The sequence below is a fragment of the Corvus cornix genome, chromosome 1 (genome assembly GCF_000738735.6).
Source record: "Corvus cornix cornix isolate S_Up_H32 chromosome 1, ASM73873v5, whole genome shotgun sequence".
Taxonomy (NCBI): domain Eukaryota; kingdom Metazoa; phylum Chordata; class Aves; order Passeriformes; family Corvidae; genus Corvus; species Corvus cornix.
In genome coordinates, this window is record NC_046332.1 from 77,416,292 (window position 1) to 77,426,984 (window position 10,693).

Sequence of the window (10,693 nt, forward strand, 5' to 3'; positions counted from 1 at the left end):
TGTATACATCTCCCTTTGCCTGTGTGTATGTGTGTGAATTGATTATGATATGAATGTTGTGAATATTCTGAATCTATAACAACTCACTGTTATAACTGTAGAAAACCCTGTGGAATCACTTTATAAATGCTACTTAATGTAGCATTTCACCCTCGAGTATCTTTAGCTCATCTGCTTGGGAGCAGTAGTGAGGAAACTTTTGTTGATGAGATGGTGCAATTCATGGACCCCAGGAAGACAGGAACAGAGGACTTACTCTAAAGCTGATGCCAGGTGTCTGGTTTAAGCTTTGTAAGCCAGTTGAAGAGCCTTCAATATCTCCAAAATCCTCACAAACAAATGAAAAAGAAGGTCCCAGAACAAAGGTCATCTCTCTCTCTTTCGATATCTTCAATTCACACAAGAAAAGGAAATTTTGTACAAAATTTAACATCAGATGCCACCCTGAGGCAATTACTTGGTGAAAGAGCACAGCTGCTGAGATCCATCTGTTCTTTACCAAATCCAGCTTCTGGGCTCCCTGGAAGAGAGACTTTCTACTTTTCACCTCCTGTCACAGACTTCTATATGACAATAACTCTTTCTTCAATAAAATATTACTTTATTTTTCAGAGTGATGAAGACAAAAGATTTTTGCATGAGACGTGCATCCTATGAAGTACTTCTTGCAGTTATTATGCCAAGGACAGGTGGTAGAGGTATTGATAACCACAGTGTAGAGAAACGTGAAACAGTGTAGAAGACAACAAATGCAGCCCTGCTTCAGATTCCAGATACCTCTCCTTAGCCTGTGCCAGCATCCCCCAGACCCACCATTCACACTTTACAGTACAATTCAGGTAGAGAATATATAATTTAACCTCATTTGGCATGGCTGTATTTCAGGATTACTACTTCTTCCTTTGTTCCCAATACTGTGCTCTGAAAACCTCTGCCATGGATTCACGTGCTTTATTGCAGTGAAAACACATCTGGCTGCCTGAAGGGCTCATCTCTTTGGCTCATTAGGGCCACAAATGTAATCCTTCTCTGGGCACATCTCCTGTTTAGCCCTTTGATGTGACAAGTGTTGAGCCTGCTGCCTGTAGAGATGCCTAGTTTCAGCAACTCACTCGGCTGGAGAGAGAGTTGTTGCCACCCACAAGACTGGGGCCAGCAGATGGGACCTATCCAGAACAGAAGGGCAACAGCAGAGGTTTTCCTTTCAAAAACCCACATCTATTTAGGGGAGAGATGAGATGAATGCAGTGCTCATGACAGCAAACACTGGCATGCTGGTCTTCCGAAGTACAGTTAATTCAGCCTTTAATTATCCCAGCTGTGGGAGGAGTCCCAGCTGCAGGAATGCCTCTGAGAGCTCTGCTGCTTTGATGGGCCTTCTTTGGTTCTTACTTCTGTCAGCATAAACAACTTATGTTTCAGAAGATTGAAGCAAATCTTTGCTTAGCATTCAAAAAAGTCATTTAGCTCACAGAGGTGATGCTTTGGGGTCTTAGGACATCTTTGTTGATCTGGGACTAAATAAATAAACTCAGAAAATACTCTGAAGCACGGGACTTGTTGAATCAGTGTGAAAACTTGCTTTGGAATAGTCAGAATATGTGGTGAGGAAACCTTTTCACGGTGCCCTTATCTGCAATGCAGGGAGCTCCCTGAGACAGCCAATCTCACCTGGAAAGAAACTGCTCTTTCAGGGAGAGCAAGAGGAGGAAGATATGTTGATGCCTGCAGCCATACTTCCCCTCCTACAGCAAGATTCAGAGAAACCTGTCTGCATTTCAGCAGTGGAGAAATGTGTGAGGAGAAAACACAAGCCATAATTTCCTGCAATGGTGGAATGGTCAATAATAAAAGAGAGAGATAAATACAGCATTTGATGTTTCTGACTAGGCCATCGGGAGAGGGTGAATTCACTTCCAAAGTGGATAAAAACCAATTCCCTGTATTTATCCTTTCTAACTATTTTAAATTCTTAATTGGCCACTATCACTGTTTGTAAGACAACATCTGCAGGGGTAATGCCAGCTGCATTTCTGAAAACCAGAAATCTATATTTTCCCTAAATCTGACTTACGGTTTACTTGTTTATAACAACATAGCCACTCCAGCTGTATTTGATTTAAAAATACAAAGCAGAGATTATGTTTCTTTAGAGAAATTTGGAACAATGCTCCCACCTTGCTCTTGCAGATGGTATAAACATATTCTTCCTTTTCCCACTCTTTGCTGCTTCTCAAGCACAGATTTGCTTTTCCAAATCAGACACCGCTTTTCCGCATACTCTATGCTTTTCCAAAGCGATCCTTTTACTGGAAGAGTTTTGTCTACCCTCTAGTGGGAATTTGAATTATAGCACCTGCAGATTCCAGCTGCGGAAGTACGGAAGGCTGAAGTCCCTTGGGCACAGCCTGGAATTACAGCGCGTCCAATCTTCATGGGTGTTTCCAGCAAAGACGATGCCCCATTCCTGTCCTTCCCTAATCTCAGTGACATTCAGGTTTGGATTTTGGCTAAAAGGGTGGGGATTATGTTTGCTGGGATTTTGTTATGGTAGAGGGACAGATTTAGTTTTTCACTGGCGTTTGCTGACAAGTATCTAGCTCTGCTAAGCAAGTATAGCTGTATTAATTATGCTGAGTCAAAGTAAGGATGGAAATTTAGAAGATGTATGATAAATCTACGTCTTAATTCCATTTGCTCTTCTCCCAGGAGAAGAGAAGTTCCAAAGGCAGAACATGGGCTGCTGGATGTGTATTAGTGTCTCCAGGGAGGGGCCTGGCCCAGCTCTGAGGAATGATAGCCAGATCCATGTGCTCTCCCGGAGCTGGCACACATACATGGTGAGTCGTGGTATCCTTCCCCTGGGTGAAGGCAGCTGGCTAATTATGTAACCTATTTCTGACCTTTGTGCCCCACAAAGAACAACCTCCCGACCTGTGCACACATTTCAGCCTGGAAGGTTTCCCTGTGTACTGCTAATATTTTGTGTTAACCTGCAAATTAGAAAATACTTGATAGAAACCTGTAAATGGGATGAATACAGCTGTTAATTACTGGCTCTTGGCTAAGATCACACACAGTGGTAGCAAAATAACTTTGGTGAGCTGGTCCCCCGAAACCTTCTCTGAAAGAAAACAGGAGTGGTCCTTCCACAGATACAGAGTCTGATGGGGATGAAGTAGGGCCTGAGTAGTGTAGACACTGCTCTAACTCAAATTTTATTACTGAAGTGCCACCACTGAGCAATCAAGACTCCCTTGAAAATCTTTCCCTAAGCCTAAAATGCACTTTGTAAAAGCTCTGGGCTGAGAACTGATCTCTTCCCCGCTTGGCTGCTAATTTGCTTTGTGACTGGAGGCAAGTCACTTAACTCCCCTGTGCTTCAGTTTCATCACCTGTAAAATAGGGATGATATATAAATATCTCAGAGCAGCTTACTAGCAGAAAGGTAATGTGAGGAAACTCCTCTAGGCAGGTGCTGCTGCCTTGTCTGTTAAGATAACTTTCTGTTGATAAAAAATATCATGAATTGAAGGCAAAAGAGAATTTCCAAAAAGACCTATTGCTTGAAATTGTTGCACAGTGCATTTGTGTGCCACTGTCTGCTAGGTCTTCTTCATTTCTGAGGCCATAAGAGATTGGGCCAGCCTGGCTCACTCAGTGGAAAATTGCCCCTCTGGGATCATTTGGGGCTGGAAATAAATCCACTCATAATGCTTTCCTGCTTTGTGCCAAGTCCCCTCCTTTTTTTGGTCCAGCTGTACAGATCTGTAACCAGAGCAGAGCTGGAGTTTTTACCTTGGATACCCTTTGAGGCACCTACAGAGAAGATGTTGTCTAGCCTGGTCAGCTGCAGGTCCAGGGCATCACTTTGCCCAGTGGCTGCATCATGAAAGTCCTTGAAAACTAGAGGAGAGATGTGCAAATATCACAGGGTGTTCTCGTGGTAATATCAAAACACTTTGTCACAGATCTGCCAGCAAAAAACAGTGCAAGAATTGGTGCGATAGTGCACCAATTCTGACAAATGCACAGAAGTTGTCGTGAAAAGGCCCTATGATGCAGCCAATTATCTTGTGCCATTCAGGGGCAAATGGGAATCACAAAGATTTTAGCAGAACTGTTAGAAGGGAAAAAATCTATTTCCTAATCACTTTCCCAGAAAGCTGATGGGTCTTAAGCAACTGAATGGGTCTTAAGCGGGATGCAGTGAAGGGAAAGGGAAAGGAGTAACCTGCTATCAGCTTTGCTGGCTTGGGTAGCAGGGATCACGCTGGAAACAGAACTGTATTTAAAAAAAAAACGCATGAAGGAAGATTACTCCAGGAGCTATACTTTCTAGCTTGCTTTATTAGTATTCAGTAAGTCATTGTCTGTCTGCATGCAAAGTTGCATTTCTTTCTGCTTCACCATATCTTCTTGCACTATTTTACAAAATAGAAGGAAATTCACAAAGTAATTTGAAAATCATGCTTTTCCTTTTTTAAAAAAACAAATACAGAAGCTCAGAACTTTTGTTTTTCTTTTAAGAGTGGAGAGCATCACTGGTACTGTAGTTTCCAGGCATCCATCTCTCTTTTGGTTCAGAAATCAGTGATATCAACCATTTTGGGTAGTAAAGAAACTAAGGAGTAATCTTAGAAGATAACCCACCTTATAATTCAAATACCTTTTGAAGATCCAGCAAGGATGAACCAAACATGCTGTTTATTATACTTTCCTGCAGCAGCTCTGAAAAATGGTTTCCTCTGTGTATTTTAAAAAATCAGCATTTCAGTTTAAATTTTATTTTGGAAAGATATGCAGCTTGGTTTACCAACTTTAAATGTCTTCTTCTGATTTTCTCCAAAGTACAGCTCTGACTGAAAGCAGGAATGCAATTTTTTCTCCTGCATTAGGAGGCATCCAACTCACTCTGCCATCTACCATGGCACCCTGTAGGCTAGGGCATCAAGTCAGAAAAACACCTTAGTCAGAAGCTCTATTCCAGATGCTATTTAAAAAACAGGCATTGAAATACATTTTCTTTAGCATAAATGGGTTTTCCGTGTCCTTGACTCAATTGTGTGACATTTACATTGAAGTGGCATCAGCTGGCACTGTTGAATGACTACTGTCACAAAACATAAGGGAGCTCACAAAGTATTTTCCTTTGCATCTCTTCTCCTTTTCTGGTGGCAGGGAAAAGCAGACTGAGTTCAGAACTGGTAGGACTTCAACAGTGATGCCCTCATTTGTTGTTTGCTGCTTTAAAGTTTAGGGTCACTCAACCTGCATTTTCAGAGCAGAAAATATTGGCAGATGGAAGCAGTCATTCAAAGTTCATTTTGCTCACTTAGCCTTATCAGCAAAATGGCAGCATCTGTGTGAGGTCTAAATGACTCAGTGGTGAGCCTGGCATTGCTCTGCACTTCGTGTGGCTCTGTGCACTGTTACACTGCACAGCTGCTGCAGCAGCACCCCAGCTGCATATATATAGATATACCATTACATTGGGACAAAATTGAAGCCTTCTGTCACGGCAATATCCAACACAGACATTGTCAGAGTAGACCATTCCCAAGCTATTTTAGGCTTTCCCTCCACTAGCTCTTCACCAAGCTATTCATTTTGATGCTACATGCAGTCTGCTACACAACTGTCTCCTTAGGTGTTCTGCAGAGCAGCCAGATTAGGACAGATTTTGTGAATTCTCTTTTATGCAGAACATTACTGTCAGTATTTTTGCTCTCTGGGAGGTTTGAATATAAGGAAGGCCTTTTTGCTTTCGTTTCTTTTGGGAACATGTGAACTGGGGAGAAAAGGAAAAAAAAATTGTTGATTGCCTGCCTGGACAAAGAAAGATAGAAAATAGCTCTGCTGCAATCTGCGACAGTACATGAGGAATATTCACTGTGAGGAATAAGGCTTGACTTGTCTACAAAAACAGTTGGCAGCTCCAAAGTGTCACCTTTAATGTCATCAGAGTTGACATTCCCTTGAGAGGTTTACCTTGCAGAGCTATTCTCTTGGTCCCTCTGCAGTCCCAGACAGAGAGCAGCCTGTTGGTGGGTACTTGAGCTGACATGGCTGTCCTTGCAGACAAACCTAGCAAAGACTTTTGATAGAAGCCTGCTTACTGGAGCATAGCTATGGTGTGAATTAGCCTGCAATAGTGTAGTAATTTATGTAGCTATGTTGTCACACTGTGTATAGAGCTTGAAAAGTGTCTCCTGTTTACTGCAATTGAAGCACTTATCCTTGTTTCAGCTGTAAACTTAACAGCAGCTAAAAATAGAAGCTATCAAGCTTCACAGTAAGCAGAAGGAATGAGTTGCATGAGATAATGATCTCTCAGTCCTGCAGAGCACCTGAGCAGTCCTTGAGTGCTTTAAAAGTGTCTGTGTTAAGGTTGAACTTTTCTCCTCTTCCAGACCCAGCCATGCTACTGGGAGACATGACTGCCCTTCTCCTGGAGGTACTTTCCCCACCAGTCAACTACAGCTCCAGGACCATGCCCTAATCTACTTCGGCACTTTAAAATCAGCTAGTTTAGCCCAAACTAAATGAAGCGACATGGTGGATGAGCAGGTGAGATAGGAAGAAGGCAACCAAGTAACATCTATATTAAGGAAAGAGAGGAGGGGGCAAAAATGTAGCCCCTCTCCAAGTCACTGACACTGTGAGACTGTCACTCTTGCTGTTAGAGGTGGAAAGCCTTAAAAACTTCCATTTCACAATTCTTACCTTCAGCTGCTTCATTTTACATTGTACATGTAGTTATATTGAAGAGCTTCTGCTTGTGTGTGATAAGCTCAGCTTGGGCTTGAGAACAAAGAGCTTCTGAGAACAAGAATTAAAAATGCTCTGACAGAGCAAAAAAGATAATCTTTAATCCACTCCTTCAGATGTATATGTCTAAGTGGTAGACACATCTTGTTCTTTCACTGATGTGGAAGAGGAAGAGAATTTGTGCAGCGTGTTTGTACATTTTGCCCCTGTTGGAGAGTTGGGATGTTATGAATCTATGTCAGAAAAAATTTCTTTTGTGTGAATCACCTTGTGTGTTTGTCTAACTTTCGGGTTTGAATTAACTATGCATATGTGAAAACAGGTAGCTTGACCATGATTGATCACTATCTAGTGGCAACCTGTAAAATTTGGCCTTTGACAACAGTGCAGAAGAGGAGAAATTAAACTAGAAAACATGTCAAAAGGTGTGTGGCAGTGCTTCTGAAAGACATATCTGATGGATGGTCCTTTAACAAAGTATTTTAAATATCTGCAAGGCATCATAAACACTATATTTTATTTATACTGCTCTTTTTGCCACAGTAGACACTGTCAGCCCACTGAAACTGTCAGCTCCTGTCCAGCCTATGATTCATGGTAACCACAGATCTTTTTCTACAAAACTGCTACCTAAATAATGGTTTCTTTTTTTTCTCCTTTTGTGCTTGCACAATTCATTATTTCTACTTAAACATAGAACTTTGCACCTGTCACTGTTTAGTAGCACCCTATGTCTCTACAGATCATAGTTGAAATTTGTCAGCTTAATTTTGTCCTCTCGGCTTCATGTAAATTTGTAAATATAAGAACCAGACTTTATTTCATCATCCAACTTGATAATGAAAACACTAAATACCCCTGAACCCAGGACAGACCAGTCAAATGCCCACTCAGTGGCTCCCCCTGCTCTGATAGTAAATCACTAATATCTTGACTCTGAGCATAAACTCTGAAACTAGCAAAAGCAGTTTCCTCCAGACTGTTTCCTTAGTTTACACACAAAAGGATCATCTCAGGTAATCAAAACTTCTTCTGGAGTCAAGATATATGACATCATCTTATTCTTCATGTACAAGCCTGTCAATTTGTTGTAGTAGGAAATCAGAATGATCTGGGATTATACACAGCTGATAGATTCATACAGGCTGGTACACATCTGTAATCATCTTCTGTAGACTTACATACACACACACACACACACACACACGCATTTTTATATAAGGTCAAGAATAGAATGGATGGGGCTCTAAGTAACCTGGTTTAGTGGAAGGTGTCCCTGCCTAGGGCAGGGAGGTTGGAACTTGATGGTCTTTAAGGTCCTTTCCAACCCAAGCCATTCTATGGTTCTATTTTATATATACACTTATATGTATTTATATATATATATATATATGTACACACACACTTCTATATATACTTACATATCCTCGTATTCACCATGTATGTCCTCCTCTCATATTCTCCTCATCCTCCCCTAGGCCAGCTCTGAGATTTCACCATTAAATTGCTCAGTGCCTTATGATAAAGTTCATTTGGTCCATCCAATCTGAAAACATCTGATTTTTATAGGAGCTTCCTAAGTGTGTAATTCAGTGGTTTCACCAACCCTGACAATATCTGCTGTGTTTTACTTAGGCTGTAATAAACAAAGCACTACATCAGTGACAACACTGAAATCAGTGGAAGTTGTTCTCATGTCCAGACTAAGCTCTCCATGTTTTTGTAATCAATAGCAAAGCCCAGAGCTAGAGAACCCTGTGTTTCCCAAATGTCTTTGGGAACAGTCTGGCTGGATGGTTTTAAGTTTCACCTTCAAGGTAGCTTACAATCTTGTCTTTTATGCTGTTTTCTTTGGTTGCTAAGAGAGGTGTATATAAACCTGCTCCCAAGACAGCTTTTTGACAAGTACTCTACTGCAGGGAGAGGGCAAAGTTAGCTGCAATTCTTGCTATCATACCAACACAGCTGCCTTTGCAGGAGCTTACAGCACCAAAGCCATCCTGGGTTTGCTGGAATTTACTTCAAGGGAGTCCTTCACAACTTTAACGTGATTTCTGACTTGGTCGCGTAAGTTTTGCTGCTGGACTACTTGCTCCTGGATATATTTGCTCCACTTACACCTTGAGGAAAGAACATGGCTTGCTTGAAAATGTCTCCCACCATGACATAAAGTGATAGGTTGCCACACATGTTGAGTGGAGCCAGTGGCCAAGAGACACAGTAAGCAGAGTGGATTTGTTCTCCATGTTACAGCTGACTGGACACAAGTGTAGTTAACCTGAGCTGTTGCTTTAATGAAAGATTTCGTTAAAAGATTGCTGTTTATGTTATCAATTCTAATATTGTTTGGAAAGTTTTCCTTCTGATCTTAGGCAACAGAGTCACCCAAAAGATGTGGAAGGGGAAGAAGCCCACATAGAAGACCATCAGGAGGACAACAGCAAGTCTTGAGAGCCTTCTGTTGTGGGGTCAGTGGCCAAGATACAAATGACGAGTGCATAGCACAGAATCACCATCAGCAAGGGCAAGAAGAAGGCCAGGCTGGTCAGCAGCCACCTGATTGTGCCCAGGGTTTCAGAGCTGGTAAGGTTAAGGCATAAGGACCTTATGTTTTGTGTCCCTTTTGAAGAGATCAAGAAGTTGACAGGGCTGACAGCTTCCAGTGAGATCAACCAATCTCACAACAAATGGTTGTGCAAGCCACCACTGTTCACCACTTCCTCTGGATGCGGAAGAACTTCATTGTGTGAACCATCACCTTGTAGTGGAAGGCGCTGAAGCAGGTGAGGAAGAGGATGCTGCTGTACAATTTGAAATGGAAGCTGAAGCAGATGAACTTGCACATGAATTCACCAAAAATGGAGTGCTCCCCAGTGTTAGTGTATCCCAGACAGTGTACCAGGAAGGGAAGGCAGGTGAGGAAGAGCAGGTCTGTGAGTGCCAGGTTCAGCCTGATTGTGCTGCTGCTCTTTCAAGGCCTCGTCTTGAAGCTGTAAACACAAATGACAATGAAGCTTTCTGGGAAGCCCACCAGGAAGATCATGTTATACATAATGTGGAGTTACAAAGTCTTCAGACCAACTTCCACGCAGTGCATTTGGGAAAATCACCCTCAGTGTTTTGCTGGGTGAAGGAGTTGGCTAAGTTGTCATTTGTTGTGTTCATGTTTTCTCCTTAGCTGTTAAGGAAGGGAGAAATGTTTAGTGTTCACTGACAGGTAAGACCTCCTCATATCTCATTAAAAACAACTTAGAATCAGGTGTTTCCTTTCAACTGCTCATCAGTGCTCCTATTAAAGTGGCTTTTATGAATAAAGAAAGACCTTGCTGTGTTGATAAGAATTGATCTTGATCTAGAAGCCTTTTGTCATATCTATATAGATCCAATTTTATTTTAAAATACATATTTTCAGGAAAGGACCTGCATAGGCACAATGAAGCTGTAATACAAGGGATTCCCAGGCCCACAGTGTTTGATGTGTGTCACCCGGTATACAAAGTTCACTTTCTGCTCTCATCAGGGGTCAAATGGAGAAAAAGGACAGATTAGTTGTGTGGTGCTACTGACCAAAAGTATAGAGGGTAATGTCCAGAACATAACTGTTCCATAAAAGGCATTTGGAGCTTTGTTGGTTAAGTAAAAAAAAAAAACCACAGAGCGGATGTTGGAATGTTTTCACATTCCTTTTGCTGCTGGAGTTGGTTAACATTTTTCTTCTTGCTTTTTTGGAAACCACTGATAGAGGAATATTTCATTATTTTAGTTCATTAACAAGATTGATGTTGCCAAGAAATAAGTTATTTTTAGGCTTGTCATTAGCTGCTATGTAAATTTCCATCCCTGTAAAATTTTTAAATGGTGTTTTGCTTTGACATTAGTCTCAGATAGAAATTTTCTGAAACATCAGAATAAATTAATCCAA

At 41.5% G+C, this 10,693-nt stretch overlaps 1 long non-coding RNA gene and 1 pseudogene across 1 annotated transcript; one reads left to right on the plus strand and one right to left on the minus strand.

The window, feature by feature from the left end:
• The first annotated feature begins 2,393 nt into the window (after window positions 1-2,393).
• Window positions 2,394-8,030, plus strand: LOC109143929. The gene is made up of 3 exons (XR_002044333.2): window positions 2,394-2,497; window positions 2,710-2,840; window positions 6,414-8,030. It is a non-coding gene; the product is annotated as an uncharacterized LOC109143929 (long non-coding RNA).
• A 1,063-nt stretch (window positions 8,031-9,093) lies between these two features.
• LOC109143927 lies at window positions 9,094-9,936 on the minus strand (annotated as a pseudogene).
• Between the last annotated feature and the right edge of the window lie 757 nt (window positions 9,937-10,693).